This window comes from Oxyura jamaicensis, chromosome 1, assembly GCF_011077185.1.
Source record: "Oxyura jamaicensis isolate SHBP4307 breed ruddy duck chromosome 1, BPBGC_Ojam_1.0, whole genome shotgun sequence".
Lineage (NCBI taxonomy): Eukaryota > Metazoa > Chordata > Aves > Anseriformes > Anatidae > Oxyura > Oxyura jamaicensis.
Genome location: NC_048893.1, coordinates 102,270,705 through 102,283,964, shown reverse-complemented (window position 1 = coordinate 102,283,964; position 13,260 = coordinate 102,270,705). Strand labels below are relative to the sequence as shown.

Below are 13,260 nucleotides of genomic sequence, written 5' to 3'. Positions count from 1 at the left end.
GAAACAGGTCCCATGATGCACTGCTTATGCACGCATATTTCAATAATACTAAACTGTATGTTGGAAATGAAAGTCATTGTAAAACACAACTAATCCTTTATCAAGATCATGGAAATTCTGCATAAGACACTAAAAAGAACAAGATGAGGTTTGGAGTAGTATCCCGAGATTTGTGAAATGAAATTGATTTCCATTCAAATCAAGTCTTTTACTCTTCTTGAAAATGTCAAGGTGTCAGCCTTGGCCATTACTAGACTGTGATTTATAGTAGAGACAAAGCGATAATACTCAGGTGACTGTCTGGGACTGTATTGCTGTGTCTGGAAAGGCTACAGATGACAGCCATCTCTTTTCTTAACCAACTTGGATTGCTTATCTAAGGATCAACCTTCCCACACCTCTCCTTCCCAAAACCTTGACAGAGAAATGATAAAACATGTAGGCTTGAAGATTTACTGAGATCAGACAAATAAACATTGTGAAGGGAGCTGGTTACAGAACTTGGAAGAAACACATTAAAAATAATTCTCTAGCTAACTGTGTCTTAGCTCATTGGATGAATACCTGTAAAATGTGAGACTGGTTTCAGCACATGGGTATGTTTTAATCCATCTGTACAATCTATTTCTGTAACTTGAGTATACTAGAAGCAAGAAAATGCTTGAACCAATTAAATTTTCAAATAGTAAGAATAGTACACCTGTTGTCATTTCCTTTTGAAACTAAACACAATTTATTCAATACATAGAATAATGGAGGTTGAAAGTTACCTGGCTATTATTTAATCAAACACTGATGAGCTAGTTCTGTTAGTTGTCCCCTTGACATAAAGTTTTGCTTGCATAAAGGTAACAGAATTACCTAACAGTTTAGATGCTAAACTCCTACTAATTTCAACTGGAATTAAGCACCTTCAGTAGCTCAGACAAGCTTTTTTCAAATCTATTTTTCTCTTTATCTTCAGCTACACTTGTGGCCTCAGTATAGTGGAGTGAATGAGAAAATAAACAAGATGTATGAGTAAGTAAGTCAAGCAAAAGAAAAGAATTACTAGCACACATAATAATACTATTCCTAACATTGGGAGTCTGGTCCTGGTATTAGTATGTGCAGAGGATATTGACAATTTGGAAAGGGTTTACAAAAAAGAGACAGTGACATGATCTGATCTATCCAAAAAGCCATCTTCAGTAAGGAACTGAAGACAATCCCATTAATTTAGCAATGAAAAAGTGAAGAGATATAGCAAATGACAATTTAAATTACCAATAATAAATAAATAAATAAATAAATAAATCAGTAGCTGGAAGCTGACACTAAACAATTTCCAATTAGAAACAAAGCCTAAGTTTTCATTAGTGGTGTAACGAACTATTGGGATAGTTATAGATTCTTTGCCATCCTGAATCCTAAAATATAAATGTTAACCAAACAAATTGTTGGTGTTGATGTGGGAGTTGCTTGGTGAATACTTTGGCATATTTTATGGAGGAAGTCAGACTAGATGATCGAGTTTGCCTTGGCAGCAGACATATGATATTTCTGCTATGTGTGGGAGACACAAGGAAGGAGAACAAGGTAAAAAAAAAAAAAAAAAAAAAAAAAAAAAAAAAAAAAAAAAAAGGAAAGGAAAGAAGTAGGAGATGTCTGACTCTCTTCTTTGCTTAGTGCATTTAAGGTGCTGCAAGCCTTGTGCAATACCATGTTTCATGGTGCAGTGAACTGCAAATGGTACCTAGAAGCAGAGGGGGGTATGGGATCGTATTGAGGTACAAATTTTGCAGCAGTGCAAGAGAGTCCACTGAAAAGACTGACACAGATATTAAGGTCTGCTTTCACTTCATAATCTGAGCTGGATGTCAAGGAAGGACAATATTATGTGGCCATAAACAAATAATAAAGAATTGAGACACATGTAAGACTAATTTTTAGAAAAATGCTGACCCCAGTGACTCTTTTGAGCTGCTATGTTTTTGTTGTTGTACTAGCTACTTAGCTACTGTAGAAAATCATTAGGAGCATTTAAAGTTATTTTTTGAAAAAAAAAAAAAAAAAAAAAGTTGAAGAGTCTCAACAGAGACTAGATGAATATTGGGATAAGAGATCTCCTGGTTTGTTTAAATGTGCACTTCTGTCTCTCCAGGCACAGCTATAAACTGGTGCACACAGACAGAAAAAAAAAAAAAAAAAAGAAAAAAGAAAAAAAAAGCACACTGACCCCTGAATGCTTTTCTATCATAATTGCATTACACTGCAGCCTCAGAGCTATAACCAAAGTCTATGTTCCACTCTGCTCACCACCGTGCTCCCAGTTAGTGAGTGACAGTCCCTGTGCAAAAGACTCCAGGGTTTGCACAGCCAATGTTTCAGGGAAGGAAAGCAAAGGTTCACTCCCTGAAAGGTTCACTCCCCTCCAGTGAATAGTTCACATTCATGTTGGGTGCCAGGAAGTGACTATGAATCTTCAGCCATTGGTGTAGGAAAGAAGAGCACGTAGGCTGCAGTTTGGAAACATTTGAAGGGTTTTAAAAAGTTTTAGTTATTGCATGTAGTAATTTTGATTTCCCACTAGCATTTAAGGAATGATCACCAAATTTTAGAAAGCCAAACGGCAGTCTTTGGAATTCATTAACTCATAAAAGCCTACCAAAATGCAATAGCCAGATACTTGCAACACCCACAAGAAATCTAACCCTGTGAGTCAGTTGGAGAGGTTTCCAGCATTACACTGGTAACCAGTCTTGCTTTCAAATATTCATCCTTTTTATTTATTTATTATTTTTGGAACTGGGTGCCCTAATGACTTCTAAAACATCAATATTTTTGACCATATTCCTCTATTTCAGTATAAGGCATGCATTTGAGAATTAATATCCAAAGTATTTTCTGACATAATAAACGCCAGAACAGCACCATCTCCTACATTTATCTAAAAGATATCCTATGTTTATCTAAAAACTAACAGCCAAACTAAGTTACCAAGTACTCCAGTGTGTATATAAATACATTAGAAGAAACTGTAAGCACTGTGAGAAATTCAGTCTTGAGAGAAATCTTCCTAACAGAGAGATGAACTCTCCACCTGCGTGAAAAGCTGTGAAGCCAACCACAAAATGGCTGCCCCCACCATTTTACACAGCAGGCTAGCTCATTGCTGATGGTGGCGCCATTCGGACCCATACAGTGGGTGAAGTACTGCCCAGCTCCCCGGCAAGATTGGAGTGACTGGGCAGCACTGGCAGCCTGCTACTAGTAATCTAATATACTGTCTCTTGACAACTGGTTGTTTCTTAACAGGGGGCTGAGGGTGGGGATGCAGATTCTGCAAAAAATTACAGGTAGGGCCAATTTATGTGTTTTTCATGTTCAGGAAGAATTACTGCAGAGACACATAAAGGTAAGAAGTGAAAGCATGACTAATTCAAACTCGGGAGAATGAAGCTGGCATCTTGTAGGGCCTTACATTAGAGCTGTGGAGGGTCTAAAGCAGAGTTGATTAAAGCGGTGGACATGAAGAGAAGGTTAGAGGTGACAGCAGTATAATGTAATGGCCTCTAATTAGTAATATTATCATTCTACCCCCCAGAATAATCTTTGGCAGAAAAACAAACCAAACCAAACCAAAACAACAACAAAAAAAACTCATCTAGTTCTACTGTGTACATATACCATCATGTATACATAAATTTTAGAAGTAAAACCAGAAATCACAGGAGGATCCCACAATCAAACTTATTTCCTGGCACAAACTTGTTTCTTTCACATCAAAGGCACTTTGTAGAGGAGAGAGAGTGCAGAAGAATAGACAGTGAACCATGAAGACTGGTCCACTGCTAACTGTCTCACTTGTGTGGAAATCAGTATATAAATCGGATAAACACAATCTACTTTTCTATGCATTGAAGATACTCTCTTCATCTGATTTACCTTCATCTGATGGAGATGCTTTGAGTAAGGGGATGTATTATGAAGAAATGCATTCTGCTAGGAAAGGCTTGAGTTGGAAATTAAATCCTGTGCTAAACTTTTCAAGAAGTATCTACCTTCACTGAAGTCTTTTCATGGTCCTGCTTATTCCTACTTTAAACTTCTCATTTATTGTACGTTAAGCTCCATCAGTGAATGTAAATGGGGTTTCACTATACGTTTAGTGCATTCAAGCATTCTTTGTTACAGTTCCCACCCTGCCGCATTATGTGAGCTCTGCCACGGAAGTCCAGCAGTCGGTTTGTTTTCTGCTATTAATAAAAGAACCTACTTTTCGCCACTTCTTTGAAGAAGTTGAAAGGGCTACATGTTGGAGGGGGAGGTGGTGGGGAACAGACTGTGGTGTAATCCCCAAACGCAAATGCTGTCTAGATTAGAAACCTCCCTGAAGAAAATTTACAAATGCTAAGACTGTGCTTTTTGTGTGATGAACACTAGAGCAATAACTTAGCCACATACTGGGTTCTGCCTAATGCTTAAGGAGCCTACTAGGTGAAAGGAATTAAATTAAAAAAAAAAAATCTTCCAGTTGGCTCTGTGCCGATGCCATCCAACCCTTTCAGTATCCAGTGACTTACTAGTGGAACTATTTTCATATGCATTTCAGTGCTGTGGTTTCTTAATATAATACTTCAGATTCTGTTAAAATAAATTACAAACAAAACAAAAACAAAAGAAAAAAGAAAAAAGAAAAAAAAAAAAAAAAAAAAAAAAAAAAAAAAAAAAAAAAAAAAAAAACACCAAATGGGATTTACACATTGCCAGTGTTTTTACAGTCCAGGAAAACCTTAATTAAAGGGGTGGGACATGTCTCTGTTGAATAGCTGTTTTTCCTTCGTACCTTCCCATGCACAACACGTACACATCCAAGAAAAGAGGCTGGGGGTGGGAATGGTGGAAACCCACCCAAAACCATAGCCAAAATTACCAGCCATAAACTGCTCAGCACAACCTCATTGGTTTGCTTGTCCATTTAAATAAATATGCCCCTTGCAGAGAATCACAGCCCAGTTGTAACCACTCAAAAGTAGAAGAAAAATACAGAATATTATCTGCCTTTTTCCCTGTAGGACACTTGTATTGTTCAAGTGATCATTACTGTATCTAGTTTATCATGCATTTACAGACTAATCCTAACTTCCTAAATAATCAAGAACAGGAGTAAAGATAGTAATCCTGAAAGCCTGCCAGATAAACTTTAGTGTATAATCAACTGAATGATTGTGTGATTAATTTTAATACCTACTTATTAGGTTTTAAAATGTTTATAAAGATAAAATAACTTTATCAGTGTTGGTCTTAACAATCTTATTTTCACCTACTCTCACAGACTTCCATAGTCCATCCACCTGTTGTTACTCAGGCACTGTAAGTAAAACATAGCTTTGCACACAAGCTGTTTTGCTGGTAAGAATATAATCTATCAGGTAAGAATAACTGGTGGTGCTTAGGAATGGAATTCCCAAGCATTCAACAGACTCAACATTCAGCAATCAGCATTCAGCATTCAACAAACTTTGAAGATGCCTATTGTAAATATCAAACAAGGAAAAAAATTAACAAGGTGATGAATGTCTCAGATACATTGAACTAAAATACTTGAACATAACAAAATAAATCTATTCTGTGAGTGATACAGTTTCAGATGGCATGTTTATAGGATTCCAGATATTTTTGTTACATATATCTGTCTGACTACCTAGCTAGCTGTAGAGCTCAGACAGCGTATCTGTCTCTCTCTTTTTTATTTTATTTTTATTTTTTTGTGGACTACAGACAGTTCCTTAGAGGAGATGACTGCATTTCAGTGTGAAATTAAGTATCCAGTCAGGAATTGAGCACAATCATCATATGGGCAAATCAAAATTATGGCTACATTTACTGCCTACAGAAATTTTTGCTACACTGCTTATTAACACACTGAAAACATTGTGTTAGCTAATTGTGAATGTGCCAATTTTCATTACCCATTGAAATGTATAACATCTTTTGTTAAACTTCATTGACATTTTTCAACAAGTGAGTAGAGCAATGCTCTGAAACGTGGTAACTGTAGATTCTTGTTATACAACTTTGAGTAAAATATTCGTTCCTCTAATTCCAACAGTAATTAACTTGGATTGGAATTCTCCTGACTCATGTAACAGTCTTCAACACTATATTAATGGATCCTAGTGTTTATATGGTTTGAATAGAAATCCTGTCCCATATATGTAGTACTATATTAAGGTACTAAAGACTTCCAGGTTGAAGAAAGGTATTGATCAAATCACCCTAGCTTGGTCTGTAAAAAATTTTTTTGGGTTTAGGTTTAAAATTAAATGGTATCTTCTTAAAACTTAAAATGCTTCAGAAATGAAGCTCTCAAAAATTGTTGCATTTCTCATGAAGACTAAAAATTAAACTAGACAATTATCATAATAATAACCCAGTTGTACATGGCAGACAAAAGAGAAGCTAATACTTCCCTCTCCTTTTTGACTGATGTTTTGTTGGGCTGTAGCTAAACAGCACTTTAAGTTGACAGTAAATTAGCCAACAATATGAGGGAGGAAAAAAGAAAGAAAATCATGCAGGGGTTAAGATGTTTATGTAAAACAGTGATTTTCCTTTTTGAAATTAAAACGTACAAATAAGCTGGTGTCAGAGACTAGGTGATCCTTCATTTCCACCGCATTGAGCAGGCTCACATCAGCAGCAGACAGCCGTTAATATATGCGTCTGGCTCAGTCTGGTCTACCAACTAGGAATTCATCGAATTGTTAATATCATTCCTTTTTTGTATGCACCACACATCATTTTCACTCTCTCTCTCTCCTTTGCAAGAGCTTTTTTTTTTTTTTTTTTTTTTGGTTTTTGGTTTTTGGTTTTGGTTTTGGTTTTGTTGTAGCACAAGCTGATTACTCTAAAATCACATATTAAACAGCATTTAGAAGCATTTTGTACTGGAAGAACAAAAAGTCATATAGAAATGAGAGTATATTGAAATATTTTACATATATCTTGCATAGTATACCAAAGATGCTTTCTATTTATTTGCACTAATAGAGACAGCTTTCATATACTGTCAAAGCATAAATAAGACTGCTTTCTGAGTGGTGTCTGCAGACATTGTCACATAGTCCCAGGATGGGGAAATGTCTTGTTGATCTTGGTGGGAATTCTGCTCGAGCAAAAGCTGGGCTTCTCTCCCCCTCCATCCGCCTCTGCCCCACCACAAGGTTTAATGTGCACCAGAGGCAGTTTTGCTGTGTTGAAACTGGGAAAGAAGAGGGAAGAGAGAAAAGGGAAGGCAGCTACCAACTTCCTCATCTCTATGGCAAGGAGCAGCAGTGAGTACTATGGGCAGAGAAGAGCCACCAGAGCTATCCCTGTTCAAGAAGTAATGCAAAGGCAGTACTGCATATTCACAGCTTTTGCTGTAGCACCCAATAAGCCAGATAGGGGTTTCTCATGGCTCATTTTATTCTCACTCTCACTGCAGAGCAAAAACTACTTTAAATCTACAGATTTTTAGCTTCTGACAGAGGCAGACATTTCGTGCTACAGTTTCACCTTCATTGTACATACAGTACTAAAAGCAAAATGAATACCGAATGTGAACCATCCGCATTCAAGTAAATTTTGCTGACTCAAACATAAATGCAATCAAAAGACTTTCATGTGTACAGACGTGTGCATTGTATATCTGATTAAATCTATTAGTATTTTATTTTGATAAATACTATGCATAATTTAAATTCTATACCAACATGCACACCTATATACAATATATTTTTATCTCATTATATAGCTTGAATGAACAGAGTACATGTTCACCTGATCAGTACCTTAAATATACTGTTTTCAGTACAGAAGACTATTAATACATGTCAGTTGCTACTGAACTACTTCATTGGTGTAGCATCTAGCTGTGTGAATTAGTTTTTTCATATACAGATTGAGGTCTACTTTTTTAATACTGCCTACTGCCTGAATAGATGTCAATGATGTTCAATAACACATCTGTTTTTTTTTTTTTTTTTTTTTTTTTCCTTAAATAAGTTACCTCTATATCTGAACATTTGGAAGTAGCTCTTTTCACTGTTCTAAGTATGTGGAATTGATGGTTATGAAGAAAAGAACTGCATTTTTACAGGAACTGTATCATCATTATAATTGACAAGACAATATTTTTATGACTATTTAAACACAAATTATATCTTGAGCAGCTTGGAAACCATGTACAGCACAGTTTCTGTCTCTTAAGAAAACAAGACAACAAGAAAAAGTATTATATTAGCAGATAAGAACAATTTATTTTAACAATAGTATTGATGCTTACAGTAAAACACAATTCCTCCCACACAAGTGGGAAAAAAACACTGCAGCCAAAATACCGCTTCTGAAATGAACAAATAGTTTAGATGCCTGATCTGTGTGAAGCCTTTGTCTCAGGGAAGTCTGATGTATCAACAAGGTCCTGCAGCATCTTGGTTTAGACACAGGAAACAGTGAAAAATGAATCAGAACTAACCCACCTATAAAATATTAAGAAATACAAGTCAAATTATGCATTGTAAATAAGAAGTTCAAGACTAATGAACAGCGCAGAATAACTAATGCCCTTGTAAATCTTCATATGCAAAGTCAGTGTAAGTACCTAAAGCTCACTGTTTTTGCCAGTGGGGAAAACAATGCAAAATGATGAAGAGGTTAGAAGTTGAGTCTGGTTCTCAGAGTACTGCCAGCTCTGTTTAAATTTATCAGGTACACACAATGTGATTTTGTTTGCAAAATCATCTTAATGCTGTAGTATGATTTTTACACCAATGTTCTCTATCAGATTAAAATGTAAATTGAGACAATATTTTACATTTGATATTGTGTTCTCACTCAGACAAAGAAAAATAATGGCAACTAACCGTAAAACAATCTTTGTCCTATATTACAGGAAAAGCTTAGCAATAGTTCTCCTGTAGACTGAAATCATTTCTCAGACAACAATAGAATGAATGTTTCTAGGCCTCAAACATCAGTGTGTTCTATGTTTTAAAAGTTAATTAAATGCTGTAACAATACAGCTGAAAATATACTTTGTGGTAATTATCTACCAGTATTGCCTATAATAATAATATGGTTGAAAGCCTTTTGTATATTTCAGTATCTGGTGGATTTTGCTTGTTTTTTATTTTTTATTTTTTTATTTTTTATTTCTGTTTTTGGAGGTACAAACTTCATTCAGTTTAAATTTTAATACTAATATTAACATGGCATCTAGTCCAGTCTTCTAAATATAAATATGTAACACGCTAAAGTTGCACAATGTATTAACAGTTTTAATTTTTTTTTTTTTTTTTTTTTTTTAGGAAGAGGTTTGCTGCTTCACATTTTGTATATTTTCCAGTATATTAACAAAGGTATGTTTTCATTTTTTTCCTTCCAGACAGGGAAAGCTTCTTTGGTTCTCTAAATTCTGCAGAGAAACAATCATAGTCCAAAGCTGCTGGTTCCCCTCCGCCTAGGTCCCAAGAGCCTGACTTGTGATTGTTGCTAAAAAACCTCACAAGTTAGGGTCTCAGGGACTAGGAAAAGTCTGATATGATCCAGTAGAATTCGTCTTCCAATAATCTGAATTGTTTAGTAGTCATAATCGCTGTCAGCAAAACTTTCACTGCTATTGTAGATTAAAAAAAAAAAAAAAAAAAAAGGAAAGAAAACACAACCAAAACAAACAAACAAACAAACAAACAAGATACAACACCCCCCAGTCAACAACCCCTCCTCCCACCCAAATAAACACACCACAGGTTCACGTAGGGGGCAGAAAAGATCAAATAAGCAGGCAAGACACATACATACATTCAAGACAATGTATCAGCTGACTGAACAGACTTTTCTTAGAGTACAGTCCATAACTTTTGAAAAGCAAAATCAAAACACAGCAAAAATCTTCACTGCCTTGACACACAAGTAGCCATATTATAATGCCTCGGAAGGAAGCATCTAAAAATGGGTTAAAATATGCTTCTTCCAACAGATTCATACAGTAGCAATTTTATTCTATTTCCCTTAATGCCATAAAGAAGGATTAAATGCATGTTAACGGGTTTCTAATTGATATATTTCCCCATTATACTTTCAGTCCTCCTGTTCAGGTGGGCCCTGGGTTACACAGTACTTTAAACCCCTTCTCGATGCAAGGATAACCTCTGGGCATGTATTTACTTTTTGCTCTTCCCCACGTTCAACATTTAATCCTTCTGCTAGCAAAAGCTTCTTCCTTTCCAATGTCAAAACAAGCTTTCGCTCCATAAACTGTAGAAAACACTGACATGCAGAGATTGTTGTCACTTGAACCAGATTACTCAAAGCACACACAACTTTCAAATACTGTCGATACAGTAAGAAGAAATGATAGGATTTCCAAAATAATTTCGTTCTGAAGCCGAACACTTTTAATGGCATGACCACAATCCCGAATTACTTTCGCATTCATTCTCCTCCGATCTTTAGCCTTGTTTGCAGAAGGAAAAAGAAAATTTCTACTTTAGGGACGGGATCCACGGTGTTATTATTATTATTATTTTTCCTCCATCAGAGCCCAGAGCAAAAGAAACAGCAGCCATAAAGGTCCTAGCCATTGGAGCAGAATCTGGTATAGAAAACTCAGTGCTCTTCGGGAAGCCGTTCAGCTTTAAAAAGGAAAAAAGAGAAGAAGGGGGGGGGAAGAATTAGAATCTCTGCTGGTCGAACAGGTGAATCATCCATTTACAAGAAAGCTGCACAGAGAGCGCTGCTGAAGAAAAGATTTGCCAGTGCCCCCCACCCCCACCCCTGCCCTTCACCCTCCCCTCCAGAAGGCTACTTCAAATTTCAGAACATTTTGACTTATTTAAAATATTTCAGTAGTTGATAGAATGCAACATTACATAAGAGCCGTTCCTTTGTCACTGTGCACCATTCAATCACTTATGCCTCAGACACAAAATAGTTAAACGAAACAAAATATATATATGAGAATATATATATATGTAAAGCAGTCCCTAGATTTCATTCCATTTCTTTCTTTCAAGCTGATCATGATTTAACAAACAATTTTGACCGCAGCTTTCAAATCAATAATTAGAATGAAAAATCTCTCCCCTCTATAAATATGACATTAACATAATTATACCACCCCCATCGCATAGACCCATCCTCTTTAGGGAATACATCTGATGCTCTGAAGATGGAAATCAGTCAGATTTTAGTTGCTCTCAAACGTACCTTTGCTTCTCACTGACTGACTGGCTTTACCTCCCATGCACACACACGGTCACCAACACACGCACACACACACATACACATGCGCGCGCACATGCACACACACACGCGCGCACGCACAAAAAGGCAAGGCAAAGCAGCGGATGCTGACTCAGAGCGGTTGTGTGTGGAGGGGGTGGTATCGGCTGGTATTTTCACTGCACTCATCATTAACATTAACTCACTCTCTAGCATCCACCCTCTCTCAGACCTGCTGGACTGCAGCATTTGCATGACGCTGTCACTCTAGCCCTTGTGGGTCAGATGTTAGAAGAAAAAAAAGCCTCAAGGCTCTCATAAGGAATGCCTTCATTTCTTCCAAAGGGTCCCTCTTCTTATTTTTCCACCTTTCTACTTCCTCTGTTGCTGTGTCTCAGTTGTTTGACATCTTTCCGGAAGAAAATGTCTTGAGCTGCAATAAGCCAGTAGTCAGTCGGTCCTCCCCTCACCTCACACTCCTATTCCCACCCCCTTTTTTTCCTAATCAATAAGACAGATCTCCAAATGCAGTTGTGAAAACAGGCTCTGACACACAGACTTTCATCCTCGATCCTCTGCCTCAGGAATAGCAGGCAACCCAGGCTCACACGTGATGTAGAGAGAAATAATGCCAGTAATTCTTGAACAGACTTAGGAGTTTATTCTACGCCTTCTTCATTTTTTCCTTTGCTTGCATAAATACTAGTGGGAAGGACACAACAGCTCTCAATAGCTATAAGGGTTCTTTTCTTCTGAAAATCATGATCATTAAAAAGACTAATATTAATCTTCCTCAAAATTAATGCTATCTTCCCCCCACCCTCATTGTGCTCTTTATAAGTAGGAATTGTCTCATAGCCAAAACACTGCCAGGGGCTGAATCACCATTCACTGTGCTGAAATCATAAGTTCCTGGACTTCAGTCAGTATTTAACTGGACTATTTTTTTTTTATGTTAGACTTTTTAATTGGGAGGAAAAAAAAAGAAAAAAAAGAAAAAAGAAAAAAAAAGCTGTTTGAGTCCGAGGGAGCACTGTGAGAGAACAATGGCAATGCACATCCAATACGGTACAAAATACTGAAAATGCACATTTGTGCTACACTGGTGTATGTATATGTATGTTATTTACTCTGTGGTGGTAGAGAAGTCTGTGCATACACATGCACATCAAATACATACACACACAAACTCAAGAGGTATATATAAATCATACAACACGAAACAAAGCACAGAGGCTGCTAACTGAAACAGGCACGGGTTGTATGACAGGCTATGAAAACCTACAGAGCACGCTTACTGTGTGCATTTTTACCTCCTTCCTTTGTTCTTAAGACAAGGTACTTTAATGACTTACGGCGCTGACAATTTTTCCGCATTTCCCGTTTTACACGAGCAGAATCTGTGCATTATTTTCGCAGACAACACCACAGCACTGCCGCGATTCGCAGTACAAAAATTATTTGCCGAAGGGGGGAATACGGTGCCAATTCCCCAGGCTGCCGGCCATGGTGGAGACGCTTGCTCCGGCCGGGCAGACAGGCCCCAGGACGCAGTGCCACGCCACAGCCCCGCCAAGGCGGCCATTTGGCAGCCCACGCCAAGGGCACCCGCTTGTGGGCGAGGTCCTCGGAAAACGTCGCACAAGCCCGGAGGGAAGAAAGTAAGCCACGGTGCCAGGGTGTCTGCCCCGAGCCACCGGTTCATATAGGCTTATGACCAGTTGTTTTAGCGGTAATTAATGTCTTCGATAAAGGACAGGAGAAAGTAGACAATTAGGAAACAGTTAAGTTTGTGATCTCAGGGAAAGGCAAAGACGGAGACAGACACACACCCACAGGCAGAGACAGAGAGTGAGAGGAGAGCGCCAAGCATGAGACAACAAAAGCAAGACTGAAATCAGATTTGGGAAACTGAAAAAATACAGGATTACAGCATTCAGCTTAGCATTTACTGAGGTATAAAAAAATTAACACATGCACAGCATGGCTTAAAATACTTATTGCCATCAA

General features: G+C 37.4%; 2 long non-coding RNA genes across 3 annotated transcripts in view; both read right to left on the bottom strand.

The window, feature by feature from the left end:
• LOC118160596 overlaps window positions 1–13,260 on the bottom strand; it is a 179,656-nt gene that overhangs the window by 67,146 nt on the left and 99,250 nt on the right. The gene's annotated exons all lie outside the window — the stretch shown is intronic.
• On the bottom strand, window positions 8,264–12,217 carry LOC118160597. Of its 2 annotated transcripts, none has more exons than XR_004747593.1 (2): window positions 11,457–12,217; window positions 8,264–10,661 (listed from the first exon to the last, which is right to left on the bottom strand). It is a non-coding gene; the product is annotated as an uncharacterized LOC118160597 (long non-coding RNA). The 2 variants fall into 2 exon arrangements; XR_004747592.1 differs by lacking the exon at window positions 11,457–12,217 and adding an exon at window positions 11,236–11,442.